At 42.1% G+C, this 19,874-nt stretch overlaps 1 protein-coding gene across 3 annotated transcripts in view; it reads left to right on the forward strand.

Annotated features, from left to right (window-relative positions):
* The window catches only part of CDC14B (cell division cycle 14B), a gene marked incomplete at its 3' end in the record, with an annotated part of 185,714 nt that overhangs the window by 5,149 nt on the left and 160,691 nt on the right, over positions 1 to 19,874 (forward strand). The window lies entirely within an intron of this gene.

Here is a 19,874-nt window from a genome sequence, read left to right on the forward strand (position 1 = left end):
TTCCTTTCATTGACACCAAGGATGAGGCATTTTTTTGTCCACTGACATCAATGATGGGGCACTATTCTCGCCAGTGAAACCAGTGATGGGGCACTATTCCTCCCATGGTCACCAATGATGAGGCACTATTCCTTCCACTGACTTCAATGACAGGATGCTATTCCTTTCACTGTCAATTTAAATCATAATTTTTAAAGAGCAACTGCCATCTCTGTCCCGCAGCAGCTCCTCCTCTGACCCGCTGTTGATTTACTGACAGTCCCATTCAGTTTATTAGGATGGCTGGTGATGCAGCAGTGACACAAGGCAAGGGGTGTGATGGCAACAGGTCAGTGGATGCCCGCTAACAGGCGCTGCCATGATGGATTTGAAATGACAGGTGCTTTTTAAATGTAAGGACTCATTCTTGCTTGTAGTTAGTGTGAATTTGTGTGACTGCATCGATGCAGTGCATGTTATCTCAGCTTGCAGAGCTTGGATTCATTGAATAAGTTTACCAAAAGTGTAAATATTGCAGAATATACAGCCTCATTCTACATAACTAAGCTCCATGTCATACAGAATAAACTCAAATTATTAATGCATCTTAAATAGAAAATTAGCTTTACAGAGATTTTTACTCAAGCATTTTATTCAAATACATTTGATAAAAATTTAAAAAAATCAGATTTAAATAAAACAAAATCCAATTTAAATAAAAACAAAATCAGATTTTTATTTTTTTTAAATCGTCGATTTTTATCCACAATGTGAGGCATTATTCCTCCCACATACACCAATGATGAGGCGCTGTTCCTACCACTGACACCAACAATGGAGCACTATTTCTCTCACTGATACCAATGATGAGGCATTATTTCTTTCACTAACATTAATGATGGGCCACTAGTCTTGCCAGTGACATCGGCGATGGGGCACTATTCCTCCCACAGTCACCAATGATGAGGCACTATTCCTTACACTGACATCAGTGACAGGATGCTATTCCTTCCACTGACACCAAGGATGAGGCACTATTCCTCCCAGTGACATCAATGACAGGATGCTATTCCTTCCACTGACAGCAAGGATGAGGCACTATTCCTCCCACTGATACCAACAATGGGGCACCTATCCTCTCACTGATACCAATGATGAGGCATTACCGTATTTATTTCACTCACATTAATGATGGGGCACTATTCTTGTCAGTGACACCAGTGATGGGGCACTATTCCTCCTACAATCACCAATGATGAGGCACTATTCCTTCTACAATCACCAATGATGAGGCACTATTCCTTCTACTGACATCAATGACAGGATTCTATTCCTTCCACTGTCATCAATGACAGATTGCTATTCCTTCCACTGATACCTAGGATGAGGCACTATTCCTCCCAATGACACCAATGATGGAGCGCTATTCCTCCCACTGACACCAGAGATTGGGCACTTTTCCTTCCGTTAATACCAATGATATGGCATTTTTTACTCCAACTGATACTGGGGTATGTTCTTCTCTCATTAGTCACAGTCCAGCCCCTTAAAGTCAGAGGGTCTTAAAATTGACTCCTTGGTGTAGAAAGATTGGAGAGCCCTGCTCTATGACATACCAAAGGAACGCAGATATGCATGAGACACTGGCTTTTCTTTTAATCACTTTTCAGGAGAAATGAATCATTATTTCTGTAAGGCTACCAACAAAATTTTCAAAGTCTGTAACAAAAGGCATTTTTCAGTAGAGTGCGGGGCATACAGTGATATATCTTTATTGACCAAAATGTATCCTTATAACGTTATACTGTAGGTTTAATACGTGTGGTTATACTAATCATTATGTGAATTTCACTTTTATTTCAGATGATTTATTTATATTTTGTCCATGATCCCAGAAAGACCAAGCTGTCCAGCAAAAGTGACAGCTCCAGGCTATAGCTATAAACTTTTATATTGCTGAGGGTGCTTGAGCAGTTTTTTTTTTTTTTTAAGTTTATTTTATGTGAAATTGAATTAAAATTAACAATTGTAAACACTTTCATCATTCATATGCTGAATACTCACTAACTGAGTATTGACCACATACTGTTATCAGAATAAAGACTTTAGCTATACTGGGCCTTTAAAGACTAAGTTAACTTTTTCCAGAAAATAGCCTATGCAGTTAAGGGATCCTAATAGATATTAAAAAAACTGTGTAGCTTTTTTAAATGCTCAATACTTTTATTGTCATTCCTGTAGTCCATTTGGGCCCTGGAAGTCAGGCCAAAAAACTCACTGTTACTGGGACACGAAAAACCATGGGCTTTCAGTCCTGTAATGTTGGGGATGAGCGTCCAATGGTTTTCATGTCATAGCAACAAGGTAGGACATTGGGCAGGTTTTCAGGTGGGCAAACTACCTACAGGTATGACAGTAAAATTAACATGTCTCTTTCATTGATGAACGGACACAGCTCCTGATTCTGTATAAGCATTGTTATACTGCCCCCTACAGGAGGAGGGCACTAGTCAGGAAAAAGCTTGACTACGCCTATGGGCAGTCCTAGGGGGTATACACCCACACTCCGCTATAGGCACTATAGGCAGCTATAGGTTTTTTTCAGCATAGTCTGGAGTAAGGACCTAGATCCTTGCTGGGATCTCTGGTCCTCGCAATTTTTTTCTTTTTAAGTGGATTTTTTCCTATCTTTAAATAGAGGTTTTTCTGAATTGGTGATTCCTTTGCTGTTAAAGGTTAGAAAATCTACCTCTAGGAAGAGCTACCATCGTATTTGGAAGATTTACGTTGCGTGGAGTCTTTTGGGGTTCTCCTTCACTCCTTTGGCTTGGATCTTGGCTTTCCTCCAACGGGGGGGTTGAGCAGCACCTAGCCTTGAGTACCATCAAGGGCCAGGTTTCGGCCTTGGCGGTTTTCTTTCAACGTCCATTGGCCACACTTTCCTTGGTGCAAACCTTTATCCAGGGAGCTCGACTCTTGGTTCCTCCAGTGCGGTCTCTATTACTGCCATGGGTCCTCAAATTTGTGTTGTCAGTTATCCAGGAATCCTTCTTCGAAAATTTCGAGAGGTTCCCCTGCTTACGTTGTTCCAGAAGGTGGCCTTTTTGGTGGCTATTACTTCTGTTTGCATGGTGTCGGAGCTGGTGGCGTTGTCTTGTCATTCACCTTACCTGTTGGTTTACAGAGCTAAGGTGATTCTTCGTCCCTCTCCGTTTTTCCTTCCAAAGGTTGTCTCTGATTTCCATTTGAATGAAGACATTGTGTTGCCTTCCCTACGTCCAAGGCATAAACATCCTAAAGCAATTGCTCTGCATTCCCTGGATGTGGTTCGGGCAATCAGGGTGTACCTGGCATCTATGGAGTCTTTTAGGAAGTCAGACTCAGACCTCGAAAAGGGTTGGCCGTTTCTGCTGCGACCATTTCCAGCTCGATCAGACAATGTTTTAGGCCTATTCAATTAGGGGTCAGGTTCCTCCTTTCCCTGTTAAAGCACACTCTACTTGGGCGCTTAGTGCCTCCTGCGCCTTCCATCATCAGGCATCAGTGATGCAGGTTTGCAAGGCGGCCATCTGGTCGTCTGTGCACACTTTTACAAAGTTTTATAAGGTGGATGTGTTGGCATCTGCGGATGCTTCATTTGGCCACAAGTTTTTCAGGCTGCTGTTTAGAGGACCTGGTCTTCTTTGAGGGTGTGTTGTTTTTTTCAGGTGAGCTCCAGTTGTTTTGGTTGAGCTCCATGTTACCTGGTTGAAGATCAGGAGCTGTGTCCGTCAATGAACGATAGAGAAAATGGGATTTTTCACTTACTCCTAAATCCATTTCTCTGATGTTCATTGACGGACACAGCACCCACCCCTCTGTGGAGTTGGCTTTCTTCTGACACTGCTTGTAGCAAAACTGAGTGCCTATAGCTGAGTGTGGGTATATACTCCCGGGGACTGCCCATGGGCGTAGTCAAGCTTTTTCCTGCCTATTTTCCTACTCCTGTAGGGGGCAGTATAACAATGGTTAAGAAGAATCGAGAGCTGTGTCCATCAATGAACATCAGAGAAATGGATTTTATGTAAGTCAAAAATAAAATAAAAAATTTTTCATATGTACTGGGAGCTCAAAACTGCATTGGCTATTTCTGGAAAAGGCAAACTTAGCCTTTAAAGTAAACCTTTCCAAAGAGAAGCCTGGTGGCTGCTGTTGCTGAACTCCTTCTGAAGATGCTAACTGCTTGGCTGTTTTTCTGACCAGCTTGTTTGTTGAGTCACTGACCTTCACTTCAACATAATACTTCAAATGCTGTACCTGCTCCTATTACGCATGCAGCTGTGGTGGGGGGACCTCTCTAAACTGCCCCTAATCCTAATGTGACAGTACCTCACAAACCCCATAGACCTATACACCACAATCCAAGACTCCAAGGCTCTTTTTTCGGAATTATTTTCTTCAACAAATTTTTTTATTTTCACAATCCTTAAACAATTAGACGTAACAAAACTAAACAAAGCTTTTTTTTTTTTTTTTTTTTGAGCACTGTTAGTTTAAAAATAAATAGTGTTAATGCAGATACAAAGTACACATTTTATTCTGTAAATTGTCCTGTTTAAAATGACACTAAAATTCTAATTTTGGTACAAAGCATTACAAAGCTATTTACAAATTAAATTAAGTGTTTTATTTCTTTAAAATTGGTGCTTTTTCTAAAATGTAAAATATGTAAATATATGATAAATATGTAAAAATATTAGTGAACAAAACAAACGGCAGCAAAAAAAAGTATTAATGGTTAAGAAAATCAGCATAAAAATAAAATTTGAATGGATAAGGAGTTAATTAGGGGTTATTAGAGTAAACTAAGGGCTAATAAAGGTTAACAAAGGAACATTTTATTGAATGAAAAACAAAAAAAACTTTTTTACTTGTCATTGCTTTAACTGACATCATCTGCAGATTGAAGTATATCCCTTTAATCTGCAGATGAATGAACAGAAAAGATACAAATGTAACATTGTTACTTTGTATCTTTGTATAGTCTGAGCAGCTTGTTGATATACATTGTCTGACTGCTTTTTTTGACCGCTGCAGCTTGGCACACCTTCTCTGTGTACACAACGATGCAGCTATGAATAATCAGGGCCAAACTGGTGTGTAATGGAAGGGGGGGGGGGGCAGGAGCAGAAGGACTGGACATGCTACCCACTCCCTTTGTGCAGTGATGCCCTTTTTTGGCCGTGTGTAGCATGCAAATGTCAGGAACTAGGTAAATCTGTTTGTCCAATGGTCCAATTTATGTTCGTTGTTAAAGTATATATATCCAATAATGTTTTAAGTAATAATGCAGTATTTTCTTTCTCTTTAGATAGTAAAAATACAAAGACACTCAGCTTGTTCCAGATAATTTCACTGCTGTAGAGCTGTAGGAAAACTGTGACATTTCATATGCAACAAGAACCTTCATTGTGCAAAGCTGCGCTTTTTATAAACTCGAGAGATTGATTTGTTGGGCATATAAGAAAGGGTTGATTATATGTAGTATTATTTTTACTTGGCTTGAAAATATGTACACTTGTTATCTGTATTATGTATAGAAAATTCTATCACCTCATGCAGGCCAGGATTTCCAAATTAAATTTCTAAATCTGCCAGTAGCTAGATTAGAGTAGAGCGAAGCTTTGTTTGCATTTGATGAATCAGTGTTACGTAACAGGAATATTGCTGAACTCTCCTTATAAACCTAATTGATCTATACATTAAAAGCATCATTTGAGCAGATGTATGAGTCACTGCTATCCAAATACCACTTTACCAAAGAGGTTATTTGCCATTAATTCTGTAATAAGGGGTAATAGTACAGAGACATATCTAGGAAATGTGTGTAGTAATAGCTAGGAAATAACAGCTGCAGGGCAGAGGAACTCTGGACGTGAGCAGGTTAAATATATGTCTGTGTGGGCAGCTCCAGGCTTGTTGAAGTATAGGGCCAGAAGGGTACAATATAAGCCCCATCCTTGCAGGATCACTGTTGCAATAACCCTGACCTTGTTTTAAATATCCATAGCATGAATTTAAAGTCTGCCTCTAATGAAATGTGAAAATTAAAGTGTAACTCCCACCAAAAATGAAAATCACTTTTTGCTTAGTTCGGGACAATTAATAAACATTCATATGATACTGATGTTTCAAGTTCTTTGCTATTACTTTAAAGTTACTTGATCTTGCCAGTTCAGCAACTGAGGTCTGGTTTTGGACCACCAATGCTATCTATCTGCTATTAAAATAGAGATTCCCAGCACCATCAGTGCCTGGCAGCTGGCAGCTTGCCCTTTTTATTCTTTGCATTCATCATGACATGGGATGCCAGATGCTTCCTCTAATGCAAATACTTTTATACTAGCCCCTATTTCTCCTTCTTTTCTTTTCTGTCCTTACATCAGCTCCTTCTAAAGTCCATTACCCAAAGGCCCCTTTCACACGGCATTTCCGATCAGGTCCGCCTGTCAGTTTTGCACGCGGACCTGATCAGACACTTCATTCACCTCTGACATGTCCGCTGACATCCGCTTCTATCTGATCAGATCCTGTCTGGGAAATCCAGACGGATGGAAAATAGGGTTACCACCGTCTGTTCATTTTCATCCGATCTTCTCATAGAGGAGAGCAGGGCTCTGACAGCTCCGTCTCTGCACAGAGAGCAGAGACGGGCCTGTTATCCGCCGGATCAGCGGATCGATCCCCGGCTGAGCAAAGCGGAGTCCGCCGTGTGGAACTCCCACGTGGAAAGACCCTTAGGCTGGGTTCACACTAGTGCAAATTGGATTCAGGTTTCCCCACATTCAATTCCCTTGACTTCTCAATGGAGCCGGTTCACACATCTCCGTGGTGGCTGCGGAGCGGATTGCACAGAGGTCCTATGCCTATTTGGCTCCATTTCAGGTCCAAATTGAGGCAAAAATTCAGGCCTGATTCATCCCTGAAAGGGAGAACAGGGATGCACCAGACCCCTGCTGTGAACCTCATCCGTATTAGGTGTGAACCCATAAAACAGAGGGTTTGCGGTCATCTGAGCACACATAAAGCATGAAAGTAAAGGTAATTATGGAGCCATTTTTAAACAAAGTAGTGTAAAATATTCCATGGGGCCATTGCTCGTGTTTGTCTTTCCTCACATTTAAAGGGTTAATTTATGTTTACCAAAAGCTGCCTGTGCAGGTAAGAGGTGCCTGAAGTTAAAAACAAACTGTGCAGTTTTGACTAAAGTTTAATAATTCTCTTGCTTTAGGTGTGGGCCTTTTAAATACAGTACCTACCGGAGCCTGACTGAAAAACGCAGAGAAATGGCATCATCCCATCCTGCCTTGATAGGGCATTGCTAAGACTCATGATAGAGATCATTGCTATTACAGCCCATTCACTTATTACTGTGAGAAAGAAATAGAACAAGCCATTTAAATACCAGAACCCATAGGGATTTCTTTTTTTTGCTTCACTGATCTGAACATCAATTTAAGGTAAAACAGACTACTGGCTGCAGGGGCCCAGAGTGCAACACCATAGGTAGGAAAAGTCCGCAGATTGGGCATTAGGAGTATAACATGTTGCAGTTTCTTAAGTTCTTACTATAACTCCAGCCATATGAGTATAAACTTTTGTTTGTTTAGTTTTTTTACTGTTGGGGCATGGAAGGTTTTGGAAGAATTTACCTGATCCTCATCTCATTTAGGTTAAGAACCACTGCTCTAGACTCCCGTGTAAAGGCTGCAGTCTGTTTCTCTATACTCCAGAGTAAAGGCTGCAGTCTGTTTCCCTAGACTTCCATGTAAAGGCTGCAGTCTGTTTCTCTAGACTTCCATGTAAAGGCTGCAGTCTGTTTCCCTAGACTTCCATGTAAAGGCTGCAGTCTGTTTCTCTAGACTTCCATGTAAAGGCTGCAGTCTGTTTCTCTAGACTTCCATGTAAAGGCTGCAGTCTGTTTCTCTAGACTTCCATGTAAAGGCTGCAGTCTGTTTCTCTAGACTTCCATGTAAAGGCTGCAGTCTGTTTCTCTAGACTTCCATGTAAAGGCTGCAGTCTGTTTCTCTAGACTTCCATGTAAAGGCTGCAGTCTGTTTCTCTAGACTTCCATGTAAAGGTTGCAGTCAGGTTCTCTAGACTCCCTTGTGAAGGTTGCAGTCTGGTTTTCTAGACTCCCGTGTAAAGGCTGCAGTCTATAGACTTTCAAGTGAAGGCTGCAGACTGATTCTCTAGACTACCGCGTCAAGGTTGCAGACTCGTTCTTTAGCTTCCCTAGTGAAGGCTTCAGTCTGGTTCTCTAGACCAGCCTTTCTCAACCAGTGTGCCCAGGCACCCTGGGGTGCCTTGAGGTTTCTTCAGGGGTGCCTTGGCAAAATGCCTAAAAATTGCCCAAAAATTGTGTACAAACCAGCGTGTGGCTGAAGCCTGCCTTTTAGTTACACAAAGCCACAGGTTTTCATTGTTGACCATTGCAACCTTCTAGCTGCTGGCATTGTAACGACCAATGACATCATAAGCTGATAAGGAGGATGTCAGTCGCCTGCATAGCAAGCATCCTTGTTTGACCCTCTCCATCAGCTTTGGGGGTCACGTTAGCTGGGTGATCGATAAAAACTGAGGCAGAAGAGAAACATTGGCATACTAGTCTGTACCAGTGTGCAAAAGTGTATTTGCATTGGAAGAATACATCACCTATAACGTTGGGTATCCTACTTGGATGTTGCTGCATTGTGTAAAACTATTAGAATAGTTTTTACATTTTAGAGTGCGGTGCCTCGAGACTGTCTATAATTTTAAAAGGGTGCCTCGAGATTGTCTATCATTTTTAAAGGGTGCCTTGACTGAAAAAAGGTTGAGAAACACTGCTCTAGACTACCGAGTGAAGGCTTCAATCTGGTTCTCTAGACTCCTTAGTGAAGGCTGCAGTCTAATTCTCTAGACTACCGCGTCAAGGTTGCAGTTTCGTGCTTTAGCTTCATGAGTGAAGGCTTCAGTCCGGTTCTCTAGACTACTGAGTGAAGGCTTCAATTTTGTTCTCTAGACTCCCAAGTGAAGATTCCAATCTGCTTCTCTAGACTCCTGAATGAAGGTTGCAGTCTGGTTCTCTAAACCCTGAGTGAAAACTGAAGTCTAGTTCTCTAAAATCTCGAGTGAAGGTTTCAGTCTGGATAAGCAGAATCTTGCGTGAAGGTTGCCACCTGGTTCTTTGGACTCCCCATGAAGGCTGCAGTCTGTTTCTCTAGAATTCCATGTGAAGGCTGCGTCCAGTTCCTGGGTCATCACATGGGGTGGGATTTACTAAAACTGGAGCACACAAAATATGGTGCTGTGCTACAATGCACAGCTGCACCAGATGCTGTGTGCACCAGTTCTAGTAAATCCCACCTATAGTTTTCTAGTTCAGGGCTTGACAAATTTGCTTTGAATCTAGGAGCCAGCTTAAAAAGTTAGGAGCCATTTTTTTTTAACCACTTGCCTACTGGTTACTTTCAGCACCTTCCTGCCCAGGCCAGTGTTTAGCTTTCAGCGCTGTCACAATATGAATGGCAAATACTCAGTCATGCAACACTGTAAAATGAAATTTTTATCAATTATTTTCACACAAATACAGTTTTTTTTGGTGGTATTTAATCACCGCTGGGTTTTTTTTTTTTACTAAATACATTTAAAAAAAGCTGAAAATTTTGAAAAGCGGCCCTGATGAGGCAGCACTGATTAGGTTGCACCGATAGGCCCTGATGAGGCAGCACTGATGTGCATTTATGGGCACTGATGAGGCAGCACTGATGGGCAACGATGAGGCAGCACTAATGTTCACTGATAAGGCGACACTAATGAGAGCACTGATGGGCACTGAAGAGGCTGCACTGATGGGGCTGCACTAATGGGCACTGATAAGGCAACACTGATGGGCACTGATGAGGCTGCACTAATGTGCACTGATAAGGCGGCACTGATGAGACAGCACTGATGGACACTAATGGGGCTGCACTAATGGTACTGCACTGACAAGGCTTTACTGATGGGCACTAATAAGGCTGGCTGCACTGATGAGGATGCAGTTACAAGGCTGTACTTATGGGCACTGATGAGGCTGCACTGATGGGAATGCATAGATGGACACTGATGAGGCAGCACTGATAGGCACTGATGAGACTGCACTGATAGTAATTAATGAGGCTGCACTGATGGGCACTTATAAGGCTGCACTGATGGGGCTGTACTGATAGGCACTGATGAGGCTGCACTGATAAGGGGGCACTGATGGGGCTGGACTAATGAGGCTGTACTGATAGCTGCCCGCACCAGCTCTGGGCTTTCCAGGGGGTAGCGGGCTCCCAGGCTGTTCAGACCAAACTCGTAGCCACTGTAGGAGTAGCTCTAGGAGCTAAGAGCAGGAGGCTAGAGTCCACACTGCCGTTGGGACACAGAGAGCCACACGCTCTGTCCCTGTCAGCTCCACTCCTCCCCTGATCTTCCCATTCTACTTCCCCACAACCCCCCATCTTCCCTAACCTGTTTTTCACATTCCTGCGCCTGCCCCTCTCTTCCTTTAACCCACCGCCCCTTCCCAACCCCTGGCCTCATGGACACACATAGCATAGTGATACCTGCCTGCTGGCCACCTGGCCATGTCAGGAGTGTTCCAAGACACCAGTGCAATGACTTCCATTACTTTCAACTTGGCCTGGGATTCGTCAAGCCCTGTCCTAGTTTATGGTCTAGGCCTGTGGTCTTTTATTTAAACGCTGCACATGACATAATGTTCAAGCTGATTCATCTTAATTATCTACAGTGCAAACTGTGATACAGCATAAAAAGGGAATAACTTATAAGTGCTTTATAAAATCAATAATTATGCAATGCAATGTGCTTGGATAATAATACAATACATAATACAGTGCTGCTTCATTATGGAAAGAAACCAATGCACTCAACAGTACAAGAGAAGCTTCAAGAAAAGTATACATAAGATGCAATAAAAACTAAAGCTGGCCATTCACGGTCAGATTTTCATTTGAAAATTCTTGCAACAATTCTGAAAAACCTGACAAGCAGTCTTTCTTGCCATCAATTCGGGGGATTTACTAAAGCTAGAGAGTGCAAAATGCATAAAAACCGATCATCATCCAGGTATTATTGTCAAAGCTTAATTGAACAAGCTGAAGTTAGAAGCTGATTGGCTGCCATGCACAGCTGCACCAGATTCTAAATGCTCTAGTTTAGTAAATTTCCCCCATTGAGTCAACTAATTTAGTTCAAAAAGCCCTTAAAATGTAATAAAATCTACTGTTTGAAGTTCCAGATGGATCAAACAGGTTTCATTACAAAATGTACCATTTTTCATGAACGAAAACCACTTTCACAGTTAGAAATTAATTCATTCAAGAAAAAATTTCCATCCTGCTCCTCCAAATTCTCTTGTCTGTGTGTTTGAGAATGACCCCACTAACCATTAGAAAATCGAACCCACGCTCTGAAAACAAAGAAATGTTCGAATTATATTCTACTGGTGTATGGCCATCTTAAAGCGGAGCTCCAGCCCCCCACCAAAAAAAAGTCAGTAGCTACAAATACTGTTATTATTAGGATATTTACCTGTCCAGGGATCTCACGCCACGCCCCAGCCAAATTTTTCAATTGGCTCTTGGAACTTCCGGGGGACTTCGCAGAGTATAGGTCACCAGGAAGTGGGGACGGGTACCTGTCAAAAGCAGGTACCCGGTCCCCCCGGCTCTTGGCTGCTGCCGCCGCTGAATTACATTTCTGCAATCACAGAGATCACATGAAATTCGGAGCGCACTGCTCCTAAAATTACATGCGATGTCTGTGTTGTGCAAATTCAGCCATACAGTTTGTATGGATGAATTCGCACTGCAATCGCACCCAACTCGCACAGGATCCTTTTTTTTGGTCCGCAGCAGAATCGGATCGCATGGTGGTTCACACTAGTGCGATCCCATTCTGTGCAAACTTTCAGATCGCACTGCGATATGCGATTTGATCTGGGGTGTCGTTAATTTTTAATTGACACTAGTGCGATCCCATTCTGTGCGAACTTTCAGATCGCACTGTGATATGCGATCTGATCTGGGGGTGTCATTATTTGTTAATTGACACCCCCAGCGTATCGCATATGGCAGTGTGAACTGCCAGGGGTGCGGATGCGATGCGGGAACACGCTGTATATTCGCAGCGTTCCCGCATCGCAGAAATGTGAACAGGCACTTATCCTTGTAAGAGGAAGCGGAAGTGAAACCTTGTGGATTCACAGCTGGTTCCCTATTGTGCCAAGCGCTCTGTGCTTTGTGAATACCCCGGTGGCAAGGGAAGGAGGAGGGGGCCGAACATCCTGGGGACTTCGCCACGTCAAGGTCACTTGGAAGTGTTGATGGGTACCTGTCAAAAACAGGTACCCAATCCCCCCTCCTCCTGCCCCCCAAAAGGTGCCATATGTGGCAGTGGAGGGTGATAGTAAGCAAACAAGCGGAGCTCGGCTTTAACTGTAAATATAGACCTCTAAATATACTGCTGGATGATTATCACAAGTATTTGCCCAGTTATCACAAATTATTATAGTATTTTGTCCAATATGATCACTTCCTATGGTCCTCGGCTTCATATAGTGGTGCAGTGTTTTCTTGAAATACTTTATTAACCACTTGCCTACAGTGCACTTTCACCCCCTTCCTGCCCAGACCGATTTTCAGCTTTCAGCGCTCTCACACTTTGACTGAGAATTACTCAGTCATGCAACACTGTACCCATACAAAAATTGTGTCCTTTTTTTTCACACAAATAGAGCTTTCTTTTGATGGTATTTGATCAATACTGGGTTTTTTATTTTTTGTGCTATAAATAAAAAAAGACTGAAAATATCGTGAAAAAACACATTTTTCTTTGTTTCTGTCATAAAATTTTGCAAATTAGTCATTTTTCTTCACAAATTTTGGCCAAAATTTATACTGCTACTTATCTTTGGTAAAAAAAAAACCCAAATAAGTGTATATTATTTGGTCTTTGTGAAAGTTATAGAGTCCACAAGTTATGGTGCTATTCATTGAAAATTGATCACACTTGATCACACCTGATGTACTGAAGGCCTATCTCATTTCTTGAGACACTAAAAGGTCAGGAAAGTACAAATACCCCCCAAATGACCCCTTTTTGGAAAGTAGACATTCCAAGGTATTTAATAAGGGGCATGATGAGTTTTTTGAAGTTGTAATTTTTTCCCACAATGCTTTGCAAAATGAAGATTTTTTTTTTTTATTTTTTTTTTTTTACAAATTGCCGTATTAACAGGTTATTTCTCTCACACAGCACATGTATACTTGCAACTACACCCCAAAACACATTCTACTACTCCGCCTGAGTATGGCGATACCATATGTGTGAGACTTTTTCACAGCCTGGCCACATACAGAGGCCTAACATCCGAGTAGCAGCGTCCGGCATTCTAGGAGCACAAATTACACATATCATTTCCTGACAACCTATCGCACTTTTGAAGGCCCTGGAGCACCAGGACAATGGAAACCCCCATAAAATGACCCCATTTTGGAAAGCAAACAGCCCAACGTATAATTTTTGAGGCATAATGAGTCTTTTGAATATGTCATTTTTTTCCACAAGTTTTTGGAAAATGTGGAAAGAAAATGAAAACACATTTTTTTTTACACAAAGCTGTCCATTTATGCAATATTTCTAACACATCGCATGTACATAGCAAAACTTGCACCCCAAAATACATTCTGCTATTCCTCCTGAGTATGGCGATACCACATGTGTAACACTTTTTCACAGCCTGGCCACATACATAGGCCTCACATCCAAGTAGCGCTTTACACAAAGTTGTCCATTTATCCACTTTAAGACTGGGCCTATTTTTGACACTTGGTGTTTACAAGCTAAAATAATTTTTTTTTGCTAGAAAACTACTTTGAGCCCCCAAACATTATATATTTTTTTTTAGCAGAGACCGTAGAGAATAAAATGGAGATCATTGCAATATTTTTTATCACACCATATTTGCGCAGCAGTCTTCCAAATGCGATTTTTTTTTAAAAAATTCACTTTTTTGAACTAAAAAATAAGAAAACAGTAAATTTAGCCCAATTTTTTTCCATAATGTAAAAGATAATGTTACGCTGAGTAATTAGATACCCAACATGTCATGCTTCAAAATTGCGCATGCTCACAGAATGGCGCCAAACATTGGTACTTAAAAATCCCCATAGGCAACATTTTAAAAATTTCTGCAGGTTACTAGCTTAGAGTTACAGAGGAGGTCTAGGGCTCAAATTATTGCACTCGCTCTAACGATCGCGGCGATACCTAACATGTATGGTTTGAACACCGTTTACATATGTGGGCGGGACTTGCGTATGCGTTTGCTTCTGCGCGCGAGCTAACGGGGACAGGGCGCTTTAATTTTTTTTTTTTTTTTTTTCCTATTTATTTTATTTATTATTTTTTTATTTTTACACAGTTTAAAAAAAAAAAATGTTTTGATCATTTTTATTCCTATTACAAGGAATGTAAACATCCCTTGTAATAGAAATAGGCATGACAGGTCCTCTTTATTGTGAGATCTGGGGTCAAAAAGACCCCACACCTCACAACTACACTAAAAAAGAAAAAAAAAAAAAAAAATTTGTTGAAAGAGGAAAAAAAAAAAAGCGGCCCTTTAAACCAGTTGCTAGGCAACGTCTTTTGACGTAGCTCCGGTCCTCCAAGACCATAGAGTTGAGTGAGGGCCATCTTGCCCTCACTCGACTTCCTGTCTCTGAGGATCCGGGACCGGATAGTTTTCCCGGCGGGTCCGGTAAGCTGGGAAAACGTCTGGGACGCGGCAGGAGGGGGGGTCACCTCTTCCCCTGCACCGTAAGGGTAATTCCGCGGTGAATCCGCCACTGGGACCACCCTTATCTGAAAGCCGACCGCCCGCCGTTTCAAAAAATACCGGGGTTATGGGGGTTATCTGCTGCCATAACCCCAGTATTTAGCTTTTAATGGCCGACGCATATAGTCGTTAGGCGGTCAGTAAGTGATTGCATGTATATGGCAAACAGGTGACGATGACTGACGGGGTGACAGGTGACGATGACTGATGGGGTGACAGGTGACGATGACTGATGGGGTGACAGGTGACGATGATTGATGAGGTGACAGGTGATGATGATTGATGAGGTGACAGGTGATGATGATAGATGGGGTGACAGATGACAGTCACTGATGGGGTGACATGTGACGATGATTGATGGGGTGACAAGTGACGATCACTGATGGGGTGTCAAGTGACGATGACTGATGGGGTGACAGGTGACGATGACTGATGGGGTGACAGGTGACGGTGATTGATGGGGTGACAGGTGACGGGCGATGGTCACTGATGGGTGACAGGTGACGGGCGATGGTGCACGGCGGTACTGATGGCAGTCTCTGGTGACCGGTGAACTTTAGGCTATGTTCACACTCTTGTACCTTTTTTGGGCGTCATGCGATGTTTGCGCGATGTTACCGCGATTCGGCAGGCGGAAATGGCGGCAACATCGCACAGCGTTTGGGGTGCTATTGCAAATCAGGGGCAACGCACAGGCGTCCCGTGATTTGCAATGATTTCCGGATCGCGGGCAGAATCGCAGTGATTCTGCCCGCGATCGCTGCGCTCACATGTGAACGTTATGGGTGTTAATTTCTGGGCACTGATGAGGTGACTGTTGGGTGACAGGTGACATTGGGGGGGGGCTGAGGACTGTGTGGGGACCTTTATTAGTGTGATTTTTACTTTGTGACATGTGTACAGAGCAGTAACTCACTATTTCTAGCTCTGCTCCCCTCACACTGGAAACTGTATGAGGGGAGAAGAGCTAGTAACACTGAGTTACTGCTCTTTGTTTACATTTTGTGATCGGCTGTGAATAGATTCACAGCCGATCACATAGTAAACAGTCACTGTCAGTGACTGTTTACTACCGCCGGTGACAGCTGTGTTCCTACGGAACACAGTGCCACCGACACGACCGCGCTGCGCGCTCCCGATCGCGCATGCGCGGTCATCTGGTGGGCGCCTTCATTGTGATCGGCTGTGTCATTGGAACACAGCCGATCACGTGGGAAACAGCCACGCCCATTGGCTGTTTCCCCCCTGCCGGTGACGGGGGTGTTCCGGGGACACGCCGACACCGGCAGTGCACGGCGGCGCGCACGCGATCGCGCGCCTGCCCTGCTTAAAGTGCCGCCGTCATATGACGGCGGCCCAGGATAATGGTCGCTCCGCTCCGCCGTCATATGACGGCGGGCGGGCGGCAAGCGGTTAAGGAAAATGCTGCAATATGACCCCTGAAGGAGCTGATGATCATAGGAAATAAAAAAATAGGCAAATCACAGTGATTATTTGTCATTTGTTTATGAATAGACCCCTAAAGCCCCGTACGCACGCACAGATTGTTGGCCGTAAATTGTCGGCCAACGTCCGATCGGCCGATTGTAGGCTTGTTAGTATGATGCTTCTGACAACCAACTGCGACTTTTTGGCCGAAAAAAATCTGGTGTGCATGCTATAAAATTTTTGTTGGCAAAGAAAGAGCGGCCGATTGTTCCTCAGTCAGTACAGATTTCGGCAGACAAAAATCAGATGAGCAAGACTGGGCATGCTCAGAGAAGAAAAAACACACGGAAAGTAAACCAACACATGACATCACTTCTGAAGTTGGTTTTTGTTGGCCAACAAAAGTCCAGTGCAAGTCTAGAGCACATTTCAACCAACAAACAACACTGGACAAAAGACGGCCGATCGGTCGGCCAACAATCTGTGCGTGTGTATGGGGCTTTGGTGGCAAAGAAAATGAAAAGCTTTGTGTAAAGATATTCAGCATTGGGCCTAAGTACAGAGTGTGAAGGCTGTATTGGGAATTCCTGAACTGAACTGCTCAGTGCTCATTCACTACAGAAAACTATTCAACATGGTAGGATCCAGAGTAAGTTTATAGTTGTAACAGGGTGGATTTGATTTAAATCACTAGTAAATAGGCTCAACTCGATTGAAATCATAATTTTTAACCTCCCTGGCGGTATGATTATGTCAGGAATTACATACCAAATGCGGTACAATTGTTTTCATGGAAATTTGGCGTTATGTATTATAGGCCTACAATTCTTAGTAATTACTGACTTAAACCTGACCAAAACAAGAGTCTAGTAGACATCCCAGATGTGATAAATTTGAAACACAAACACATGAATTATAATCGAATCAATAATATTATTTTATTATTTAATATATAATAAAATTATATTATTGATTAGATTATAATTCATGCATTATATATTACATATAGATATATGTGTGTGTGTGTGTGTGTATATATATATATATATATATATATATATATATATATATATATAATATATAACGCATGAATTATAATTGAATCAATAATATAATTTTATATATATGTTATGTGTGTGTGTGTGCATATATATATATATATATATATATATATATATATATATATATATATATATATACACATATATATATATATATATATATATATATATATATATGCGCATATATATATATATATATGCGCATATATATATGCATGTATATATATATATATATATATATATATAATATAAGATGTGTTTTGTGTAACGTTTTTTTTTTTTGAATTTCCCTCCCTTGTTCCGCTCCCATGCAGCATTGCTGCTGCAGGGAACGGAACTAGGAAGTGATCACACCGACGGTGGACGGAGGAGCGGCGGGACTCTCGGCTGGCGGTCACAGCAATGAGAGATCATCGCTGGATCGCCAGTATAAGGTAAGAAACACCGCTGCGCTCTCTGCAATCCACCCTGAGCGTGACTCGGGGTTACCGCTCCTGCAATGAAAAATCCACCCCGAGTCACGCTCGGGATTACCACCTAGGTGGTTAAAGAGCAGCTGTTATCTTTGTCCCGCAGCGGCTCCTCCTCTGACCCGCTGTTGACTTACCGACAGTCCCATTCACTTTAATGGGACGGCTGGTGATGCGGCAGTGACACAAAAAAGTGAGGGATGTGGTGGCAGCAGGTCAGTGGATGCCCGCTTACAGGCGCTGTCATGATGGATCTGAAATGACAGGTGCTTTTTAAATGTAAGGACTCACTCTTACTGGTAGTTAGTGTGAATTTTTGTGACTGCATCAATGCAGTGCATGTTATCTCACCTTGCAGAGCTTGGATTAATGAATAAGTTTACCAAAAATGTAAATACTGCAGAATATACAGCCTCAACATAACTAAGCTCCATTTCATGCTGAATAAACTAAAATTATTATTGTATCCTAAATAGAAAACTATCTTTAGATAGATTTTTACCCCAAAAGCATTTTATTAAAATAAATTTGATAAAAATCCAAAAAAAATCTGATAAAAATTTTTAAAAATCCGATTTAAATTGAAAAAAAATCCGATATTTTTTTTTTTTTAAATCGATTTTTTTATTCACCCTGAGTTGTAATGTTAACCGCTTCTGGACCGCCCGCCACAGATATACTGCGGCAGGCAGCCCCTCCTGCACGAACCGACATAGGGCTACATCGGTTGCGCACCTGCAGCTAGAGGGCGAGTGCGCGTCACCAGCGGGGCGCTCCCGATCCCACTCAGCAGCGGGGACTCCGATGCACGGGGCAGGCAGCTCTGATTGCCGCCTGCCACCCGCAATCGTTCCCCGCTGAGAGAGAAGAATGGTCAGCTGTTGTAAACACAGCTGACCGCTCTCTCTGGAATGATCACAGAGCTCCTGTGATCCTTCTATATAGGATAACAGGTCTCTGTGATTATTTCACAAGCCCAACCCCATACAGTTAGAATCACCCACCGTGTTAACCCCTTCCCTGCCAGTGTCATTAGTACAGTAACAGTGCATATTTTTAGCACTGATTACTGTAGTAATGTCACTGGTCCCCCCAAAAAGTGTCAAAAATGTCCGTTAGGGGTCCGATCTGTCCGCCGCAATGTCGCAGTCCCGCTAAAAATCACAGATCGCTGCCATTACTAGTAAAAATAAAAATTACATACATTTTTCCCGTAGTTAGTAGACGCGAACTTTTGAACTTTTGCGCAGACCAAACAAAATACGCTTATTGCGATTTTTTTTTTTTTTAACAAAAATATGTAGCAGAAAACAAAATTGTGATTTTTTTAAATTAAATTATGGCAGAAAGTGAAAAATATATATATTTTTTTTCAGAATTGTCGCTCTTTTTTGTTTTGTATGCGATGCATACTAGCTCATTATGCCTTTGTCTTACAGGGCTTTTTTTTCAGAGTTTACAACCTCTTTAAAGTAAAACTATATGCAAAACTTTTCTTTTCATTTTGGATACAGTTAGGCTGGCAATACATTATACAATTTTCTTACAATTTTCTGTACAATTTTCTTTAGATTTACCTTCAACTATGTAGTACAAAGGCCTGCATAATAGGATACATTTGAAAGTGGTGTTTTGGTTTGACCTCATATTATATGGTTTTTGGTAAATCTAACAGAAAATTGTACAAGGAAATTGAACATGTATGGCCAGCCTAACGGACCCTGTCAGATTTTTTTTTTTGGTGCCATTGCTGCCTGACAAACACGACTTGCTGTTCAATTTTTTTGTGCCTTAACTGCAGTGTTACTGATATGGCTGTAGGCCATGTTAACGTAATGGTTCGGTGGTTGGGGGCAGTAAAATCGCGGTTCAACTGCCTATTTTCACTGCCCTTTGGCCACACATATAAATGAAGCCTAATATACTGTTTTACTAACAAAGCCCAGTAAAGATAGGGATTATACCTGCTGGGGAGAGGACTGTTTATATGGCTGCTGTGGTTGGGGGTACTTATAGCTACTGCTGGCT

The sequence above is a fragment of the Pelophylax lessonae genome (genome assembly GCF_965119305.1).
Source record: "Pelophylax lessonae genome assembly, chromosome: 1".
NCBI classification, from domain to species: Eukaryota; Metazoa; Chordata; class Amphibia; order Anura; family Ranidae; genus Pelophylax; species Pelophylax lessonae.